Genomic DNA, 22,853 nt, shown 5'->3' with positions numbered 1-22,853 from the left:
ATGGCGTATGTCCTCAAGTAGAATCTGTTGGAGAACTGGATTTTGATTTTAGTAAATGTAATTACGATCTGGTAACTTCTGTGTTGGATTCAACCGATTGGGAATCCCTAGAAGCTGCCGACAATGTTGACTCCGCTCTTGATGCTTTGTATGGACAAATTTATGCAGTTTTAAGACAAAACGTACCGTTGAAGCGCCCAAAAAGCCTCAAATCTATGAGGCACGCGTGGTGGAACTCCGATCTTACTCGACTTCGCAATCACCTACGAAAGGCTCGTAAATGTTTCAACAGAAATCGTTCTGAAGATCGAAGATGCCGTTTGAGATCCTTGGAGAACGAATTTAAAGATTTAAATGATCTGCTCTATCGTCGACACGTTTCTCAACTTCAACAAAATTTTAAACGTGATCCCTCATCTTTCTGGAAATATTTTAAAAATAGAAAACGAAACGCATCAATTCCCGTTGATTTGACATTTAATGGTGCCACTGCTTCAAACCCGACGGAATCGGCAAATATGTTTGCAGACTTTTTCCAGAGTGTTTATTGTTCAGATGGTACTGACACAGACAACAACTACCTCGCCTCTTTACAATCCAACGATATCAACTTGCCTGTACCGTACTTCACAGTTCAGGAAATTTACGAGAAGTTGTCCGCAGTCGACCCAACGAAGGGTGCTGGTCCAGATAACATACCTCCCGAATTTTTAAAACTATGTGCAGCACCGTTAGCTGCCCCGATTTGCAGAGTTCTAAATCGTTCAATCACAGAACGATCGTTTCCTAGAGCATGGAAAATTGCCGCTATTTCTCCAATACATAAATCGGGAAATGTTCATAGCGTGGAAAACTATCGTCCTATTTCGATTTTGAACTCCATCTTGAAGATTTTTGAAGTCTTGATGCACGAACGGATATATGCTACTGTTAAATCTTTGATCTGCGAGGCTCAACATGGTTTTGTGAAACAAAGGTCGACCGTTACCAACCTGATGTGCTACGTAAGCTCATTGAGTGACTGTATGGAAAAAGGTTGTCAAGTCGATTCTATCTACATTGATTTTGCGAAAGCATTCGACCGCGTTCCGCATAAAATACTAATTAGAAAGCTGGATCGTATGGGTTTCCCTGATTGGGCACTTGACTGGATTGCGTCGTACCTCAACGATCGTCATGCTTTCACGAAAGTCAACAGCTCACGTTCGAGAACATTTGCCATCCCGTCAGGTGTACCTCAAGGAAGCCATCTCGGGCCTCTTCTCTTCATAATCTTCGTTAACGATCTCTGTGCAACTCTTCAATCCGATACGCTAATGTTTGCCGACGATCTGAAGCTTTTTCGAAAGATTGTAAGCACTGTAGACTGTCTCGCCCTTCAAGCTGACATTGTCTCGTTAGAAAACTGGTGCCGAATGAACGGAATGCAGGCCAATGCTAAAAAGTGTAAGATCATCAATTTTACCCGTTCACGAAACATGATCAGATTTGACTACCAACTATCAGGTTTCTGCTTGGAGAATGTGAAGTCTATTCTTGACCTGGGAGTGGGAGTGGGAGAAATTGATTACAGACTTACTTTCTCCGAACATATTGCGCTTACCTCTGCAAAAGGATTTGCTGCACTTGGGTTTTTGCGCCGGAACACCGAAGGTTTTGACGACGTATACGCACTGAAAGCCATTTATTGTTCGTCAGTTCGTAGCATACTGTAGTATGCCGTCCAGGTGTGGGCTCCTACTCAGATTACACAATGCAACCGCCTAGAACGGGTTCAACGTAGCTTCGTCAGATACGCTCTACGGCGTCTCCCGTGGAACGAACCGCTCCGACTTCCGCCGTATGAGCAGAGATGTGCCCTGATATCCTTAACCACACTTGAAAAGCGTCGTATCGAATTGCAGCAAGTTTTCATTTTTAATACCTTGACTCGCCGTGTCGACTCCCCGTATATACTTCAACGTTTCAATATATACGTACCTACAAGGTCACTTTGACAACGCCAGTTTCTTTGGATACCCTATCATCGTACCGCATATGGCAGAAATCATCCTATTGACAAGTGTTGTGAACGTTTTAACTCAGTGTGTCATTTGTTTGATTTTAATATGTGTAAACGTAGGTTTAAATTAGCACTTAGCAGAATTTCTTAGCTTTAAGCTATTAGTCTGGACGGTAATTCAACCAAAGACGGTAATAAATAAATAAATAAAATTTTGGTCATCGCCAGGATATGCCCGCTTATGCATCCGTTGTTCCATCATGGGACCGCTTGGTTTTCGGCAAGAATTCCGGAACTGCTACGTGGTTGTGGAAACAAGGCGGACGAAGGTGTTTGGTCGATTCCGATTCCCGAACTCATCGGATCGAAAACCTCCCCGTTGAAGCAGCAGACGGCCACAAGCGTCCAACCAAAGATGTTAAAATCGCGAGTCTACATACTCGCACTTTGCTCTTCTTTGCAGAACGATTTTATTTCGTTAAACTCAAACTGCAATGATGCTATCGATAGTTCAACTCGGAAAGCATCAGGAAGTAAGCTGCGGGTAAACTCGGCAGAAGTAAACAGCAATCGGGGTAAACATCAGCGATGCGAACGTACAGTTCTGCGAATTCAAAATCCAAATCGTTTTCGTTCGGCAGCCGAACACATCAATCGGACAACGCATCGGGGCGTGGCTAAAAGTGATAGATACAAGGGAACGGGAAACGAGCGAGAGAAGGGTGCGAGGCAATGTTCACTCGGTCCTTCGGGCAACGATCGCTCGTGTGCATTCGTGTACGGTAAGCTTCGTTCTGTTGTTTCGTTGGTGTGATTTTATTTCTGCGAGGCATGGAAAACATCAATGCAGAACTGTTCTCCTCGTTTGTATGTGTGTTATCACGTAATGATTGGAACGAAGATAAAATCAATCTGCACACAACAAGTTTAACTCGGAGGAAATCAGCCGAATGATTCTTTCCGAAGCGAGTTTACGCACCGCTGCTTCCAACTACTACCTTCGAAGAAGCCAACAGTCTTCAGCTTAGCAACAACACCAGGACATTGCCCCCCAGGTTTGGCCTAATTTTAAGAACGTGGGAGTAAGGGAGGTGTGTGCAAACAGAAATATACCACGTATTGAGAAGTGCAACTTTTGGGGTTTTTTTCCATGAATGTAGTGGCATTCCCTGCGATTTTGGTTTTGTAAGCGTGCCGCCCTGAGGCCGAACAAAGGGAGTCCCATAAACGTCGATGGGAGTGTTAAGGAAATCTTACAAATGTATGAAACAGTAGACCACTACAAAATTAGAATGTAAATTTCATATTTGATTTTCATAACGAGGTTTCCAAAACTATAGATTTTGTAACAATCGGAAGAGAAACAAGACAGATATTGGTCAAATTGACACTCCGAAAACTCTTGCGAGTAAGAAAAATCTGGAACGATTAGGGTTAAATACCTCTGATTTTAACGAAGAATACGAAATTTTTTGACCCAAATTGTTAAATTTTTCCAGTTCACATAACTCCCGTTTTTTTCAATTGCTGGAACCCAGTATTAGAATCAGGGTTCCAGATAGAAGATCAGCATACGAGATCCCGATTGTGATCAGGATTTGGATTCGGAGTCCAAGATAAAGAGGAAGATTAGGACCAGGATCGGGGACCTGGTTCAAGATCGAAACCAGGACATGGAAACAGAATCGCTCAATAGGATACAAAATTTGTATCCCGGATCAGGATCCATACCTCGGTATCATGTTGAAGAATTAAAGCCTGGGTCAAAATCCTGGATCAGGATCAAGGATCAGGATCCAAAATTAGAATCCAGGATTAGGATTCAGAATCAGGATCCAGGATCAGAATCCAGGATCAGGATCTAAAATCCATAATCCATAATCCATGATTCAAATCCATGATCAAAGATCAGGATCCAGGATTAGTATCCAGGATCAGGATCAGGAACAGGATCTGAGATAAATATCTAGGATCAGGATATTGTCGTTGAATCCCCAAACCGGTATTTTCGTCAACATCAGCGACAGCGACCCCAGCGAACATATTTGTAGCTAAAGGGTGGGAAAACGCGTGTAAATCGTGTCGTATCTGATGGTGTCGCGGCCCCGACAAATCGAATTATTAGTGTGTGGTGCCAGGTCTGTTGACAGACACACGGTACATAAACCGCAGTCCACTGTACAAATACGATAACGACTGTGTGACGAGCATAAGCTGGGCTGATGTAGTTGTAAGCATAGCTCGCCCATTCTCGGGCCAGCATTCGGCCGAACAAGACGCGCATGCTCCAGCCTCGTGCAACGGGTGATTTCCTACAAGGAAGACGAAGCTGCACATTGGCGACCTGACAGTATTGCTATTTATTAGCAATTGAATCTGCAAGGATGTAGGAAATCACCCGTTTGCGAGGGCAGTGGTGTTTTTTAGTGAGAAAATTACATTTTCATCGTGAAATCCCTCAGTGTTGTGCAAGTGAATGTGAAGTGCAAAACAAAAGGAAAAAAATGCGAGCTGGGAGTCCGCATCAATATGGCGCGTTGAGAGTCCGTCAATCGAACAATTCCAAAGCGTGTTGGGAGTCCGCTTGTGGAAAAAGAAGCGAGACGAGAGTCCGCTTTTAAACGAACAGATAGAGAGAGCGAGACGAGAGTCCACTTTTAAACGAACAGAGAGGGAGAGAGAGCGAGACGAGAGTCCGCTTTAAAAAAGGGAGAAACAAGCGCGTTGAGAGTCCGCTTGTCTTCCACTTTGATTGATTAGCGTGTTGGGAGTCCGCTTGTAAATCAAAAAGGAGGAGTGAGACGAGAGTCCGCTCTTGAACGTAATAGAGAGGGCGAGACGAGAGTCCGCTTGAAAAGAATAGTATACAAGCACGTTGAGAATCCGCTTGTCTTCCATTTGAAATAGCTTACTGGCAAGCGGCTTGTAAATCTAATGAAGAAGCGAGACGAGAGTCCGTCTGGATATAAAAAAAAAAACATACGCGTTGGTAGTCCGCTTGTTGATAATCCGAAAATCGTGCTGAGAGTCTGCTTGGAAACAGGAATAGAGCTGGCGCGTTAGAAAACCTGAAGCGTGCTGGGAGAGCTAGTAAGCAAATTGGATGCAGAAAGATGAAAGTCTAGTTGTGTTCATTTGAGATAGCAAAGATAGCTAAGAAAATGAAAAGGGTACTAGGTGTCCCCATTTGAAATTTTGTGAGAAATAAGGAGGACCGAATATAGACACGAAGAATAGTAAACACTAAAAAATGTTACAATGTCGATTGCGAAGTGTTCTACGAGCTAGATCTAGATCAGAATTTTTTGCATGCGTTCGAAAATCACCGATGCGCAGTGTAGAGCTGATATGATTTCGTAGAAAGAACGCTAAAAGAAAATATCTGTCGAAGTCGTCTGATCATCGATAATAGCCTGATAATTTCGAACCTATCATATGAAATCGAGTTAACAGGTCGGCAATTTGATAGGCTTAACAAAGTTCTCTCGTCGAACTATACAATAATATTATTGAAATAGCTTCAGGAATTCTCCCAAACTTTCCCACAGTATCTTGCACGGTTTATAATTATTCTGAATCCTTCGAGTATAAGGTAGTACAAACAGTGACTGGAATACAGACATCCTTGGAAATGATATCATACTAGCATATAGTCAAAATGGAATGGCGAGAAGAGCTTATATTGCAAAAAAAAATGAAAAGATTCAACCGGAAAATGGAATGACAGTCTTAAGGGGGGGGTAGGGTCTAACGGGTATAAAAAAAACACCATTTTCACGATTTTTTTCTAGAGCTATCGTTCAAACAAATGTATTCAAATTTTTTGCATTATACAAAGCATTGTTAAAAGAACATTTAGTAATTTTTTCGTAGAAAAATATTGAAAAATGAGCCGGTGACGGAGCATTTTCGAGGATGCCTTTTAGAAAACAGGATTTGCGGTGGACACTGTATCTCAGCACAGAATCATCTGAAGCCAAAAAATCAGAGCAAAACATTTTTAATAGATGTTTTTCTGGACCCCAACGTTTTTATTTTACTTAAAAATATTTTTATGAAATTTTTGTGGCTGTTTGAAGTAAAAACTACGATTTTTCACTCAAAAATCCGCCATTTTTCACCTATAAAATCTCCCCAAAGTAAAAAAATCAAAAAAGAAAAACGTTGGGGTCTGGTATTTTATATGTAGAAAATATGTTCCAAATTTGAAAAGAATCGGATAAGTAGTTTTCAAATGACGATGTCCACGGACTTTAAAAATGTGCTTTCGAGAAAAACGCGTTTGAAGTTTCTGCTCTTGCTTTCTTGCAGTATTAGATAGGAGGAGATAAAGGCCTATAACTTCTACAGTTTTGCTTCAATTGACTTGAAAATTTGACACAACATTCTTGAAATGTTTTACAATAAGAAAATAAAAAAATAAAAAAATCGATTTTTTGAAAGTGTTAGACCCTACCCCCCCCTTAATAAAAATGAAACAAAACTATATTTTAAGGTTACGAGTAGAACATACAATGGTCACAAACGGTCACTACATAGAACGATGCCTTCCGGCAGTATGAGACACCTGTGGATCCAGATTAAAAGTGGAACATATTCTTGTTAACTGGGCAGTATTTGAACCCGTCAGAATATCTAGCAGGATCATAATATCATTTTATTACTTATTGAAACAATTTGATCTCTTTGTTAAATTATAATTCGGGAATTGATAAAGAATTAAAATCCTATGAAAAAAGAAAAAAGCCAAATTATGAAAATACTAAACGAGTCAACGATAGAGGCGAATGAACTATAGGGGATGGAAGCGCTGCCGAATTTGGGTGATGGTTTTGCGTTAAGGCAAGTAGGGGGCAGCTAAAATTCACCACTTTTAACGACGCTTGAAAGATGTCTGGTCAACATGAAATGTCGTAAATGTTGACGAAAATTCCGGTTTGGGGATTCAGTTTAAAGACTATAACCAAACAAAATAAAAACAAAAGTTGGTCGGGACAGGAATTTATTTATTTATTTATTTATTTATTTATTTATTATTATTTCACCTTCGATTATGTCGCACAGATGTGTACTTATTAACTAATCCTTAATCTAAATGAACACTTGCTTAAATTAAAGTCGAAAAGGTGGTAAACATTATTAAAATGGCGACATGAATTTTCCAGAGGGTTATTAAGGCCATATTGTGTACGATGAGTTGGTAGTCTTAGGAAATAGTAATGGCGTAATGTTCTAGACGGCGCACTGATATGTAGTTTCTCGAGCAACTCCCTACTATCTATGTTGCCCATCAGAAGATCATAAATGAACAAACGTTGTAGAAGAATTCTCCTTTCAGCGAGTGTCGGCAGTCCAATGAGCCTGCACCGCTGCTCGTATGGCGGTAAGTTGACAGGATCGTTCCAACGTAGCGTTCGAAGTGCGTAACGTAAAAAGCTTTTCTGGACTCGCTCGATGCGGTTAGCATGGACGTCATGGTAGGGGGCCCAGACTTGAACACAGTATTCTAACACGGTCCGGACAAGAGAATTGAACAGCGTTTTCAAACAGTAGATATTCGTAAAATCTTTCGTATTACGACGTATCAATCCTAGAGTAGCGAACGCCTTTGCTGTGATCGCTCCAATGTGCGTTGTGAACTTCAGCTTACAGTCAAAAACGACTCCCAAATCCTTTATCTCGCTCTTCCGTTGAAGCGTAATTTGATCCATTCTATAGTCGAATAAGATTGGATTTCGTGCTCTAGTAAATGACACAGTATTGCATTTCCCTGCATTTGTTTGCATTCCGTTTGTGTTACACCATTTCAACAAAGTGTCGATATCTTTTTGAAGAACATAACAGTCTAACGGACATGTTATCGTTCTGAATATTTTCAGGTCGTCAGCGTATAGCAGTTTCGATGAGTGTATTAGAGAGCATAAGTCGTTTATAAAGAGAACGAACAATAAGGGGCCAAGGTGACTTCCTTGTGGCACACCTGAGGATATCTGAAAAGTTTCGGACACAACGGTGCCTATTTTAACGTAAGCTGTTCTATTCACTAAGTACGATCTTATCCATTTTGTGAGCCAAGTAGGAAGACCCATCTTCTTCAATTTCTCTACTAACAGTTCATGTGGAACTCTATCGAACGCTTTTGTGAAATCGATGTAGACTGCATCAACCTGTTGTCGTTTCTCTATTTTATTTATCAACGTTGAAGCATAACACATCAGGTTACTCAAAGTTGATCGTTTTTTTTTACAAAACCGTGCTGATCAGGTGATAAAACATGTTGAACGCTTTGATAAATTCTCTCGTGCATCAAACTTTCCATTAATTTCGGAATACAACTCAGTATAGATATACCTCTGAAGTTCTCGACATTTTGAAGGTTTCTTGATTTGTGTATCGGTGTGACGCAAGCTGATTTCCATAGAGACGGAAACGTACCTTCATTCAAAGAGCGATTGAAAAGCAAACTGATGGGCAAGGCAAGTGAAATTGCACAGTTCTTCAGCAGCGAAGGCGGAATATCGTCTGGACCTGCTCTTTTGGATGAATCGATGGAACGTAATTTCATGTAGACCTCATTTTCCGAGAAATTCATCATTGGCATGAATATTTCATAACCAGGCAAACTGTTCAAATATTCATGGTCTATGGGAGGTGAACAAGTTCCCATAGCTTTTTCAAAAAAGTTAGCAAACAAGTTAGCAGATTCTCGGGGAGACTTTGCGAAATTTCCATCTAGCTGAACCTGTTTGGGAACCCCGTTCAATTTCTTACGATCTTTCATAAATTTCCAGAAATTTTTTGGATCACTTTTTACCTGTTCTTCAACTCTGCTGATGTAACTCCTGAAGCACTGGCTATTTACGGCGTTGTACTCAGCTTCTAAGTCGCGAAGAATTTCTTTTCTGGTGTCATCTTTATGCTTCAGAAAACCTTTTCGGGCTCTACGAACACGGTTCCTCAAATTACGCAGCGCAGGATTCCACCATGGTTGTCGATTGTTGTTCGTTCTGTTTTGTCTCTTCAATGGAATTCGCCATTTTGTTTTAATCACTTACCCTAACTTATTATTAGAAACTAAAATTATTACTTTTTCTCTATTTAATTATATACAGCTTTTATTGATACACCTTTTTTCTTGCTCTTACACATAAGTAACTTTTTTAAACTTTGGATTAACTTAAAACACCATAATATGATTGAAATTTATACGATTTCCCCTTTCACTTTCTCAACTTGGAGCCACTTTCAGTCCGCTCGCAAAGGCGGTTAGACGAGAAGTGACTGTGCGTCTGCTACGCGGCGATCGCGCGCCTGCTGTATGAGAAGTAAGTAAAATAAATTCAGATCAAAACCAACCACCAGCGCGTTCATTACTTATATCACATCTGGGATTGACAGCACATTCACAATGAACAAAACTAATGCGCTCTCTTTTAACATCAATAACGGTGCCGGCCTCAAATGAAATGGTTTTTAGATATTCATCAAAAATTCATTTATTAATAAATTTTCAAGCATCTACTGGTAACTCGCATTCCCGACTGCAAATTTCGCAAAAAATGGCTTGAATCCAATCCTCAAGAAAGTAGGTCGGAAACACGCATCCCTAAGGATAAAACCGTAAAAATCGAGAATGCGAAGTAGTTTGTTGCGGAAGTCTTGCAACCACTTACATTCTAGTGGATTTTTACCCAAGTCAAGCGACTTCAGGTTGGCCCAGTCGGAAAAATCGATCCCGGTGAGGTTGTTAAATCTTAGCGAAGCTAGACTCAGTCGGGGCATTGCTAGAAAAGTGGGTGGAGGGAACTGGATGATACTGTTGTTCCACAGGATAAGCCTAGCCAGAGCCGGTAGCTCTAGGGCAATATCGAGAGTTATGGTTTCAATTTGATTTTTGCTCAAGTCGAGTGTTTCAAGATTTTGCAGCCCTTGGAAGCTCTCCATTTCCACCGATCGAATCGGGGAGTATGACAGAGAGATTTCCTCGAGGCTTAAGAGGTGATAAAATCGGGGACAGGAAGTTATTAGGTTATAATATAAACGTATCTGTTTCAATACTGGCAGCTGCCAATCGCTAATTTTGAACGAATCAATATAACAGCTACCAAGTTTTGAATCTTTCGCTGATTCTACCCTCCACCCAGTTGATGAAGAATTATCGGAGCACATCCTAACATCTTTTAAGGTAAGTCGATAAAGCTTCTTGAAAGTTTTAAGTTCATTCGCCATTTTTCCAGCAACCAGAGTCAAACTCGCTAATTCGAGAAATTCGACATTTGCAAAACTGGAGGGCAGCTCAAGAACCGAGGTGTTGATTATTTTTGCCGAATTTATCATCGTTGGCAGCTTCTGAGAGTCCACATTCACAAATCGAAGGGGCCGGCAGCTATCGATTACCACTACCTCTAGACGGGAGGAAAAATGTACCAATGGGACATCACTGCGAATAATTACCATTCGTTCGGCGCTCGAAGTCAATCGATCCAGCTCGGTTTGAAATTTCCGTATCCGAGCAGCATTTATTTCGATAAGATTAACATCTCTGTACACGGTCAAGTTTTTGTGTGAATCAAATAAATACACGCAATCAATTCCCTTGAGATAACATCCCGGATGCATAATTGTACTGAAAAAAAAAATAAAATAAAGCTGAAGGTGAAATCTGTACAGGTATTTTGTACTTACGAGCTGAAAACCATCATCAACGATTCACTGAGTAAAACAAAAATTAACTGCAGAATTGGTCCTGACCTAAACATTGTTACTGATAAAGAGCATCGTGCTCAACCTTTTATTTAGCCAATTTTTAAATCATAACCATTAAGCTAATGAAACAATTATTTGACCGTTTTTTTTTTGTGAAATTTGACGTTTTTTGTGACATTGGTTTGAAATTTTTGTGCCATTGATTTACATTTGTGCGGCAGTTTTGGAACACTAATGCGAAACTTCCTGACTATTTTGTGACATCTTTAAGACCATTGTGTGACATTTTTGGGACGCTTTGGTGATATATACATATGTGACATTTTTGTGACGTTTTCGGGACATTTTTGAGACATATTTGTGACATTCTGGTGCCATTTTTATGAGACGTACCATTTGTGTGTCATTTTTTGTGACTTTTTTGTGACAATTTAGTAGCATCTCATTAAAACTTTTGTGACATTTTTGTGATAATTTTTGTAACATATTTTTGACATTTTTCTGTCATAAGCGCCGATGTGGTCTTGCGGATAGGCTGGCGCGAGTGTGGTTCTGGTATGCCAGGCGTACTGGGTCCGATTCCCGGTATCGCAAGAAATCTTTTGGGTTCGAATCCCATAAGTGGCCGGCAGGTAAGATGTGTTTCCTCTTATAACTGACTACATAATTAGAATGTTCAATCAGTTGCCAGCTGGCCAGGTATATACACGGATGCCGGAATACCTGTAAGTAAACTAAAGGGTGATACGGTCAAAATTTGGTCAAGGGAAAACGCGTGTAAATCGGTGAAATCGTTTATTTAAAAAAAATCGAAGTAAATTTCTTTTTCAAGTTTTTTTAGTATAAAATTCAAGAAAAATAATCAGTTAGGCTTCTGCTTTTCCAAATCCGAATTGCCGGGCCATACGCTTAACCCCTGCCATCAGATTTTGTACAGCCATCTTGTCCAGCTTCTTCGCCGCAGAAAGCCAGTTTGCCTTGAACTGCTGCTCGTCCTTAGCAGTTTTCTTGGTCTTCTTTAGGTTCCGCTTGACAAAAGCCCAGTATTTGGGATCCACCTGCACGTTGTTGGTGGCGTACCACTCCATGGCCTTTTTACCTTTATGGCAAGATGCCAAATCCGGCCAAAACAGTACGGAACAACCGTGATTCTTCAGGAAAGGCAGCAGACGTTTATTCAAACACTCTTTCACGTAAATTTCTTGGTTGACAGTCCCGGAAGCTATGAAAATGCTACTTTTTAAGCCACAGGTATTTCTGAAAATATCTGCTACCTTTCCCCTTCCTTTTGCCGTATAAAACTCCTGTCCAGAAAGTTGCTTGTAGTCGGCTTTGACGTGGGTTTCGTCGTCCATTACCACGCAGTCAAACTTCGTCAGCATCGTCGTGTACAGCCTCCGGGATCGCGCTTTGGCCGTCGTATTTTGTTTATCATCGCGATTTGGAGTCACTACCTTCTTGTAAGTCGATAGTCCGGCTCGTTTTTTGGCTCCATGCACGGTTGTAGACGATACACCTAGCTTATTTGCGGCATCTCGGAGAGAGAGGTTAGGGTTTCGCTTGAAACTACCGGCAACTCTCTTTGTCGTCTCAGCGGCTTCCGGTTTTCGATTTCCCCCCGATCCAGACTTCCTGACTGTCGACAAACTTTCCCCAAATACTTTAATTACATTTGTAACGGTTGATTTGGCAACTTTAAGCGATTTTGCCAGCTTTGCGTACGAGTAGCTCGGATTTTCACGATGCGCGAGCAAAATTTTGATACGCTGCTCTTCTTCCTTGAACGGAATTTCGACAATTGAAGAGTGAACTTACACTTCTTGCTTTTCAATGCAGCAAATGGCGGATGGGCGTTTCCTTCAGAGTCCGCCATGCCTATAGACATTATAATTTCATTTATGAAATTATAGTGTCTAAAGCCATGCCGGGTGTCAACAAAATGCAGAGCCGTACAGGAAACTGCGTTGGGGGGGAATTTATATGAAGATCTTATGACCCTCGTTTTTTTTTACCCGTGTTGAAGAATGAATTTATGTTTTTTTTTTCATTTCTACATACTCATACATAATTTAGATTCAATTTCAGATGCAGAATTCAGATTCAGTTTTCAAATTCAGGATACAGGTTTAGGAATCAGAATTCAGGATTCAAAATTCAGAATTCAAAATTCAGATTCAGAACTCATATTCAGATTCAGAATTTAGATTCAGATTCAGAATTTAGATTCAGAATTCAGATTCAGAATTCAGATTAAGAATTCAGATTCAGAATTCAGATTCAGAATTCAGATTCAGAATTCAGATTCAGAATTCAGATTCAGAATTCAGATTCAGAATTCAGATTCAGAATTCAGATTCAGAATTCAGATTCAGAATTCAGATTCAGAATTCAGATTCAGAATTCAGATTCAGAATTCAAATTCAGAATTCAGATTCAGAATTCAGATTCAGAATTCAGATTCAGATTTCAGATTCAGAATTCAGAATCAGAATTCAGATTCAGAATTCAGATTCAGAATTTTTGTAAATTTATTTTCGGCATATCGGTGAAAAATTTAGATTCATGGAGAAAGAATATCAGAATTAAAAATTGATGAAGCTGGATGTTGCGAGGTAAAGTATGGTGTACGTTAATAAATTTTCCTTGCAAAAATGTTCTTTCGCTCTTTTCATCATCCGTAAAATTTCTCCTCACTTTATCAATTTTCAATTCTGGAATTGTTTCTCCAAGAATACCAATTTTCACAGTTTTTGATAAATTTGCGATGACTTAAAAATCATTACGCATGAAAACACGATTTTGTTTTGTGAAAACTTTTATTCACAATTTTTCTGAAATTAAGTTTGCTGCATACTTTTAGGGGTAAAACCATACTATTAAAAGTTGTAAAATCCGAAATCATAAAAAAAAATTTTGGATGAAAGAAATTTCAATGTTGAAAACCGCGTGATGCAAAACAATCAAAATGAGATTTACAAGATTAAGAATTCAGATTCAGAATTCAGATTCAGAATTCAGATTCAGAATTCAGATTCAGAATTCAGATTCAGAATTCAGATTCAGAATTCAGATTCAGAATTCAGATTCAGAATTCAGAATTCAGATTCAGAATTCAGATTCAGAATTCAGATTCAGAATTCAGAATTCAGATTCAGAATTCAGATTCAGAATTCAGATTCAGAATTCAGATTCAGAATTCAGATTCAGAATTCAGATTCAGAATTCAGATTCAGAATTCAGATTCAGAATTCAGATTCAGAATTCAGATTCAGAATTCAGATTCAGAATTCAGATTCAGAATTCAGATTCAGAATTCAGATTCAGAATTCAGATTCAGAATTCAGATTCAGAATTCAGATTCAGAATTCAAATTCAGAATTCAGATTCAGAATTCAGATTCAGAATTCAGATCCAGAATTCAGATTCAGAATTCAGATTCAGAATTCAGATTCAGAATTCAGATTCAGAATTCAGATTCAGAATTCAGATTCAGAATTCAGATTCAGAATTCAGATTCAGAATTCAGATTCAGAAATCAGATTCAGAATTCAGATTCAGAATTCAGATTCAGAATTCAGATTCAGAATTCAGATTCAGAATTCAGATTCAGAATTCAGATTCAGAATTCAGATTCAGAATTCAGATTCAGAATTCAGATTCAGAATTCAGATTCAGAATTCAGATTCAGAATTCAGATTCAGAATTCAGATTCAGAATTCAGATTCAGAATTCAGATTCAGAATTTAGATTCAGAATTCAGATTCAGAATTCAGATTCAGAATTCAGATTCAGAATTCAGATTCAGAATTCAGATTCAGAGTTCAGATTCAGAATTCAGATTCAGAATTCAGATTCAGAATTCAGATTCAGAATTCAGATTCAGAATTCAGATTCAGAATTCAGATTCAGAACTCAGATTCAGAATTCAGATTCAGAATTCAGATTCAGAATTCAGATTCAGAATACAGATTTAGAATTCAAGTTCAGAGTTCAAATTCAGAATTCAGATTGAGAATTCAGATTTAGAATTCTGATTAAGAATTTGGATTAAAGATCAACCTGGAATTTGAAATTGGAACTTATATTCAAATATTAGACTAAGTGTTGTAACTCAAAATTCAAACTTTAGAATCAGAATAAGATTTCAGATTTAGTTTCCAGAATGAGATTAATCATTTAATAGTCATATTACTTTCCCCTCCTTTTGTGGGAATTTTTCCTCTATGCATGGTTGAGCTCTAAAAAAGGTATCATGCTAGGGCACGCGTCACGGCTATCCATCAATATTGTAGTTGGTTTTACTTATTCAGTAAAAAAAAGCATAAAAAAACAGTAAGATTCGAACCGTGACCAGCAACGTGATAGTTCTGGTTGCTACCACGGCACCATTTCAGCGTGTTATAAATCTTGGAAATTCTACTGTTTAAATACCATTCTTTCCATACATAAAATGAGCTCCTTACATACCAGTTCGCTTTTCCCCAAAAAAACGTATCAGGCATCATTTTTTTATATTGAGATTGGAATTTTTCGTGTTTGAATATCTGAAATCATACTTATATGATTCAGAGGGAAGGAATCTATCATGTATATTCTATATTATTTTATATATTTCCAAATATAATTTAAACTCTGTTAGAAAGGCTCCAATCCACTGTTAAGTGTATTAAATCGGGTTTTTTAAATGCAAAATTGATAGAAATACGTTGCAAGTTGATATTGACCAAATTTTGACCGTTTCATCCTTTATTTGCCATTTTGAGTGATACTCGTTCTTACAAATTATGAAAGTTTGAATAATCAAAAATATGAAATAGTAGATTGAGGTCATTTTCAGTTTCCAAATTACACAAGTTCATCAAAGTACAAGACACATTACTAACGTTTTTATTGTATTTCATTGCTAAGTGTTAACTAGTTTGGTTCCAAAAATCACAGATCAATTTTGTTTATTCCAAACAAATAGAAAGTGTCAAGTGAAAAAACATCGTAAAACGCCCCAATTTAGGTTATTTTCGGTCTAATGAAAACCGGTCGCCAGCAGATCTTTTTGGCCAGCGCCATCAATCGCGCAATCGGAGATCGCTTGGGATCGACACTGCCCATCAGCCAGCTGCAGTCGATGGGATTTCCATCCAAGCCAACGGACTTGATGCTGGTCCAGGCGAAGGGAACATCGAAGCGCTTCAGCCTATTTCCGGTCAAATCCAAATACAGCAAACCGTGGAAATCCAACTTGCTGGCCACTTCGAACTGCACCAGGCGATTATTTCCCAGAGCTATATATTCAAGACTGGGAATTTTTACACGGCTCGATGCCTGGATTCGGGCTATTCTGTTGTCTCTTAGAGAAATGGTTTTGAGAGCTTCCATCTTCTGGAAAGCTTCCATCTGGACGACCTCAATGGCGTTGTTGTTCAAAAGTATATCAGTGAGGTTTCTGAAGCTACCGATACCTTTGGGTATACTCTTCAAATTTTTGTTATCAGACAACTCAAGAATCTCGATGGCAGGTTCCATCTGCTAGTTTGGCTCTTTCCGGTACAACCTAGGTCAATGTTTGTTAATTTTTTCCAATAGCTGTACGGAGCCTCGATCACCAGCCTACGAGTTCCGATTTTTAATGAACTGGATATATCAGATTGGCCCAAATTTTTGGTTTCGATTGAAAACTCCTTATCATTATCAACTTTTGATAGACTCAGGTTCTGCAGGGATTTCAGGCCGGAAGTCACTGGAACCGTGTCGATCGAATTTGGCGCTTCCAGCGCAAAATCTAATCCATCTGGAGCGACGAGAATAATCGATCGACATCGCATAACGCCCAGCCGACGTATATTTTCCTCTACACGTAAATCGATTCCGGAACGAATGTTAGGAATGATAGGACTTCTCGAGATGAAAAAAGGTTTAACGCCAGCCCTTCGTTCTAAATTTGCTGTCAGCGTTTCCAATTCTTTGCGTTTTGGTAAGTTGAGAGAAACTTTCGGTTAGCAGGACGAAGGCTGGAAACACTTTCCACATATTCAAATTAGGAAACATTTTTTCACAGACTTAATCCCGTTTACAAAACGGGTTTTACGAAAACTTCAACTCTGGAGGCAGATTTTTGGTGAACAGACTGACGAACTGTTGATGGAGTCCACTACAAGCACGGAAAATTTTGTTGGAGACTAATCTTGTTTTAATGATCGTTGATTTGAAGTTATCTGGAATTTTCGTGGGGCATCCGAATGGTGAAAAGTAAATTTTTCAAAATGGACAAAAATTCGTATAGCTCGTATAAGTTCATTTGTATTGTAGTTGACAAACTCTAAAGATGTTAATTAGTACAATAAAACACTATGAGTACTTATATGTACTTTTTTTTGGACCTTTGCCTGTTGCCTTTTCTCGTTTACGATTTAAGATTATTTTAAGTCGATGTTTTCAAAACTCATGCTAGAATAAAAAGTCACCATGTGCTTGGTTGGGCAATTTTCAAGAGTAGAAAACAGACCCCAACCTATTCAACATAACGAAATTTGATGTAGATATGTATTTTGATGTATTTTGATGAATTATGTCTTATGACAACAAGGGGTTCAATTTTAATTTCCCGAACGTCTGTCTGTCTGTCTGTCTGCCTGTCTGCCTGTCTGCCTGTCTGCCTGTCTGCCTGTCTGCCTGTCTGCCTGTCTGCCTGTCTGCCTGTCTGCCTGTCTGCCTGTCTGCCTGTCTGCCTGTCTGCCTGTCTGCCTGTCTGCCTGTCTGCCTGTCTGCCTGTCTGCCTGTCTGCCTGTCTGCCTGTCTGCCTGTCTGCCTGTCTGCCTGTCTGCCTGTCTGCCTGTCTGCCTGTCTGCCTGTCTGCCTGTCTGCCTGTCTGCCTGTCTGCCTGTCTGCCTGTCTGCCTGTCTGCCTGTCTGCCTGTCTGCCTGTCTGCCTGTCTGCCTGTCTGCCTGTCTGCCTGTCTGCCTGTCTGCCTGTCTGCCTGTCTGCCTGTCTGCCTGTCTGCCTGTCTGCCTGTCTGCCTGTCTGCCTGTCTGCCTGTCTGCCTGTCTGCCTGTCTGCCTGTCTGCCTGTCTGCCTGTCTGCCTGTCTGCCTGTCTGCCTGTCTGCCTGTCTGCCTGTCTGCCTGTCTGCCTGTCTGCCTGTCTGCCTGTCTGCCTGTCTGCCTGTCTGCCTGTCTGCCTGTCTGCCTGTCTGCCTGTCTGCCTGTCTGCCTGTCTGCCTGTCTGCCTGTCTGCCTGTCTGCCTGTCTGCCTGTCTGCCTGTCTGCCTGTCTGCCTGTCTGCCTGTCTGCCTGTCTGCCTGTCTGCCTGTCTGCCTGTCTGCCTGTCTGCCTGTCTGCCTGTCTGCCTGTCTGCCTGTCTGCCTGTCTGCCTGTCTGCCTGTCTGCCTGTCTGCCTGTCTGCCTGTCTGCCTGTCTGCCTGTCTGCCTGTCTGCCTGTCTGCCTGTCTGCCTGTCTGCCTGTCTGCCTGTCTGCCTGTCTGCCTGTCTGCCTGTCTGCCTGTCTGCCTGTCTGCCTGTCTGCCTGTCTGCCTGTCTGCCTGTCTGCCTGTCTGCCTGTCTGCCTGTCTGCCTGTCTGCCTGTCTGCCTGTCTGCCTGTCTGCCTGTCTGCCTGTCTGCCTGTCTGCCTGTCTGCCTGTCTGCCTGTCTGCCTGTCTGCCTGTCTGCCTGTCTGCCTGTCTGCCTGTCTGCCTGTCTGCCTGTCTGCCTGTCTGCCTGTCTGCCTGTCTGCCTGTCTGCCTGTCTGCCTGTCTGCCTGTCTGCCTGTCTGCCTGTCTGCCTGTCTGCCTGTCTGCCTGTCTGCCTGTCTGCCTGTCTGCCTGTCTGCCTGTCTGCCTGTCTGCCTGTCTGCCTGTCTGCCTGTCTGCCTGTCTGCCTGTCTGCCTGTCTGCCTGTCTGCCTGTCTGCCTGTCTGCCTGTCTGCCTGTCTGCCTGTCTGCCTGTCTGCCTGTCTGCCTGTCTGCCTGTCTGCCTGTCTGCCTGTCTGCCTGTCTGCCTGTCTGCCTGTCTGCCTGTCTGTCTGTCTGTCTGTCTGTCTGTCTGTCTGTCTGTCTGTCTGTCTGTCTGTCTGTCTGTCTGTCTGTCTGTCTGTCTGTCTGTCTGTCTGTCTGTCTGTCTGTCTGTCTGTCTGTCTGTCTGTCTGTCTGTCTGTCTGTCTGTCTGTCTGTCTGTCTGTCTGTCTGTCTGTCTGTCTGTCTGTCTGTCTGTCTGTCTGTCTGTCTGTCTGTCTGTCTGTCTGTCTGTCTGTCTGTCTGTCTGTCTGTCTGTCTGTCTGTCTGTCTGTCTGTCTGTCTGTCTGTCTGTCTGTCTGTCTGTCTGTCTGTCTGTCTGTCTGTCTGTCTGTCTGTCTGTCTGTCTGTCTGTCTGTCTGTCTGTCTGTCTGTCTGTCTGTCTGTCTGTCTGTCTGTCTGTCTGTCTGTCTGTCTGTCTGTCTGTCTGTCTGTCTGTCTGTCTGTCTGTCTGTCTGTCTGTCTGTCTGTCTGTCTGTCTGTCTGTCTGTCTGTCTGTCTGTCTGTCTGTCTGTCTGTCTGTCTGTCTGTCTGTCTGTCTGTCTGTCTGTCTGTCTGTCTGTCTGTCTGTCTGTCTGTCTGTCTGTCTGTCTGTCTGTCTGTCTGTCTGTCTGTCTGTCTGTCTGTCTGTCTGTCTGTCTGTCTGTCTGTCTGTCTGTCTGTCTGTCTGTCTGTCTGTCTGTCTGTCTGTCTGTCTGTCTGTCTGTCTGTCTGTCTGTCTGTCTGTCTGTCTGTCTGTCTGTCTGTCTGTCTGTCTGTCTGTCTGTCTGTCTGTCTGTCTGTCTGTCTGTCTGTCTGTCTGTCTGTCTGTCTGTCTGTCTGTCTGTCTGTCTGTCTGTCTGTCTGTCTGTCTGTCTGTCTGTCTGTCTGTCTGTCTGTCTGTCTGTCTGTCTGTCTGTCTGTCTGTCTGTCTGTCTGTCTGTCTGTCTGTCTGTCTGTCTGTCTGTCTGTCTGTCTGTCTGTCTGTCTGTCTGTCTGTCTGTCTGTCTGTCTGTCTGTCTGTCTGTCTGTCTGTCTGTCTGTCTGTCTGTCTGTCTGTCTGTCTGTCTGTCTGTCTGTCTGTCTGTCTGTCTGTCTGTCTGTCTGTCTGTCTGTCTGTCTGTCTGTCTGTCTGTCTGTCTGTCTGTCTGTCTGTCTGTCTGTCTGTCTGTCTGTCTGTCTGTCTGTCTGTCTGTCTGTCTGTCTGTCTGTCTGTCTGTCTGTCTGTCTGTCTGTCTGTCTGTCTGTCTGTCTGTCTGTCTGTCTGTCTGTCTGTCTGTCTGTCTGTCTGTCTGTCTGTCTGTCTGTCTGTCTGTCTGTCTGTCTGTCTGTCTGTCTGTCTGTCTGTCTGTCTGTCTGTCTGTCTGTCTGTCTGTCTGTCTGTCTGTCTGTCTGTCTGTCTGTCTGTCTGTCTGTCTGTCTGTCTGTCTGTCTGTCTGTCTGTCTGTCTGTCTGTCTGTCTGTCTGTCTGTCTGTCTGTCTGTCTGTCTGTCTGTCTGTCTGTCTGTCTGTCTGTCTGTCTGTCTGTCTGTCTGTCTGTCTGTCTGTCTGTCTGTCTGTCTGTCTGTCTGTCTGTCTGTCTGTCTGTCTGTCTGTCTGTCTGTCTGTCTGTCTGTCTGTCTGTCTGTCTGTCTGTCTGTCTGTCTGTCTGTCTGTCTGTCTGTCTGTCTGTCTGTCTGTCTGTCTGTCTGTCTGTCTGTCTGTCTGTCTGTCTGTCTGTCTGTCTGTCTGTCTGTCTGTCTGTCTGTCTGTCTGTCTGTCTGTCTGTCTGTCTGTCTGTCTGTCTGTCTGTCTGTCTGTCTGTCTGTCTGTCTGTCTGTCTGTCTGTCTGTCTGTCTGTCTGTCTGTCTGTCTGTCTGTCTGTCTGTCTGTCTGTCTGTCTGTCTGTCTGTCTGTCTGTCTGTCTGTCTGTCTGTCTGTCTGTCTGTCTGTCTGTCTGTCTGTCTGTCTGTCTGTCTGTCTGTCTGTCTGTCTGTCTGTCTGTCTGTCTGTCTGTCTGTCTGTCTGTCTGTCTGTCTGTCTGTCTGTCTGTCTGTCTGTCTGTCTGTCTGTCTGTCTGTCTGTCTGTCTGTCTGTCTGTCTGTCTGTCTGTCTGTCTGTCTGTCTGTCTGTCTGTCTGTCTGTCTGTCTGTCTGTCTGTCTGTCTGTCTGTCTGTCTGTCTGTCTGTCTGTCTGTCTGTCTGTCTGTCTGTCTGTCTGTCTGTCTGTCTGTCTGTCTGTCTGTCTGTCTGTCTGTCTGTCTGTCTGTCTGTCTGTCTGTCTGTCTGTCTGTCTGTCTGTCTGTCTGTCTGTCTGTCTGTCTGTCTGTCTGTCTGTCTGTCTGTCTGTCTGTCTGTCTGTCTGTCTGTCTGTCTGTCTGTCTGTCTGTCTGTCTGTCTGTCTGTCTGTCTGTCTGTCTGTCTGTCTGTCTGTCTGTCTGTCTGTCTGTCTGTCTGTCTGTCTGTCTGTCTGTCTGTCTGTCTGTCTGTCTGTCTGTCTGTCTGTCTGTCTGTCTGTCTGTCTGTCTGTCTGTCTGTCTGTCTGTCTGTCTGTCTGTCTGTCTGTCTGTCTGTCTGTCTGTCTGTCTGTCTGTCTGTCTGTCTGTCTGTCTGTCTGTCTGTCTGTCTGTCTGTCTGTCTGTCTGTCTGTCTGTCTGTCTGTCTGTCTGTCTGTCTGTCTGTCTGTCTGTCTGTCTGTCTGTCTGTCTGTCTGTCTGTCTGTCTGTCTGTCTGTCTGTCTGTCTGTCTGTCTGTCTGTCTGTCTGTCTGTCTGTCTGTCTGTCTGTCTGTCTGTCTGTCTGTCTGTCTGTCTGTCTGTCTGTCTGTCTGTCTGTCTGTCTGTCTGTCTGTCTGTCTGTCTGTCTGTCTGTCTGTCTGTCTGTCTGTCTGTCTGTCTGTCTGTCTGTCTGTCTGTCTGTCTGTCTGTCTGTCTGTCTGTCTGTCTGTCTGTCTGTCTGTCTGTCTGTCTGTCTGTCTGTCTGTCTGTCTGTCTGTCTGTCTGTCTGTCTGTCTGTCTGTCTGTCTGTCTGTCTGTCTGTCTGTCTGTCTGTCTGTCTGTCTGTCTGTCTGTCTGTCTGGCTGTCTTTAAATTGATTTTCATGTTCACCAATTGATTTTGAGAACATTTGGGAACATGAATCAAACGAAAGGATAGCATTCAATATTTCAAAGGAATGCTCTTCAAATGCTTTCATCTCAAGACCCTTCGGAGAAAGTTTGCCAACAATAAATGATCAACCATTCAACGAAACCGATTTCGATTCCAATCTCTCGAACTCACTTGAGCCAAAATCCAAGAAGATAAGCAGCAACAAACTCCGAACATCACATTTCCCTAAATCTAGTGGCAGACAAACTTTGGACGGAAGTAAGAAAAGATATTCCAATATCAACCCTAAATCCCACCGAATTGAAAAGGCTAAAAGTGCTTAATTAAAATGAAAAACATACCAACCTCGCACTTTCCCGAGCGTCTTTTGAAATATTTATTATTATTTGAAGACGGTAAGATGTAACGTGTGAGTGTGTGTCGGTCTGACTTCAGTACAAGAAAATTTGCAACACCTGCGACTTTTCATACATATGTTCTTGATTTGGGGCAAAAGAGTTTAATTTCAATGGTGAACTCAAACATTTTGATTGGGGGAATAATTATGTTCTTCCCTTTCGATTTCTTCGTTCGGCTCCCGTTTGCCATTCTACGTTTGAATCAATTAGATTGAAATTTTTCGGATTTGTTTCACATTCTACGTTAACTCAAAACATTCGATAAGCTTGAGCGATAACGTTTTTTTTTCACAATTAGAGATTACGTTACGATGACAGTACTGATAACAATAATGACATCATATTACTAAAAACTAATGATAACCAGGCCTCGATGGCGCAGTAGGCAGCGCGTAAGTCTCATAATCTTAAGGTCGTGAGTTTGATCCTCACTCGGGGCAGTTATTTTTTTAAAGTATTATTTTTGTTTTGCTTCAAGCATTGATGAGCCCGAGGAACACGTTTTTCGCAGGAATTTTTCATTGGATTGATTTTTAGAGTTTTGAACAGATTGTTTCGGTTTCTAATTTTAATTAAATTATGTTCTAGAATGATCGTTTTTGTTCCATTTGTTATGAAATTTCAAGCTTTGTTATGTAAAGTTTAGGCCCTTTTTGATTATGGCATAAAGCCCGAACACTTT

General features: G+C 41.7%; 1 non-coding gene across 1 annotated transcript; it reads left to right on the top strand.

Moving 5' to 3' along the window:
- Positions 1-22,538: 22,538 nt before the first annotated feature.
- Trnam-cau (transfer RNA methionine (anticodon CAU)) lies at positions 22,539-22,611 on the top strand. The gene has a single exon. It is a non-coding gene; the product is annotated as a tRNA-Met (tRNA).
- The last annotated feature ends 242 nt before the right edge of the window (positions 22,612-22,853 follow it).

This window comes from Uranotaenia lowii, chromosome 1 (assembly GCF_029784155.1).
Source record: "Uranotaenia lowii strain MFRU-FL chromosome 1, ASM2978415v1, whole genome shotgun sequence".
In the NCBI taxonomy this organism is placed as follows: Eukaryota; Metazoa; Arthropoda; class Insecta; order Diptera; family Culicidae; genus Uranotaenia; species Uranotaenia lowii.
This window is presented reverse-complemented; position numbering and strand designations above follow the sequence as displayed.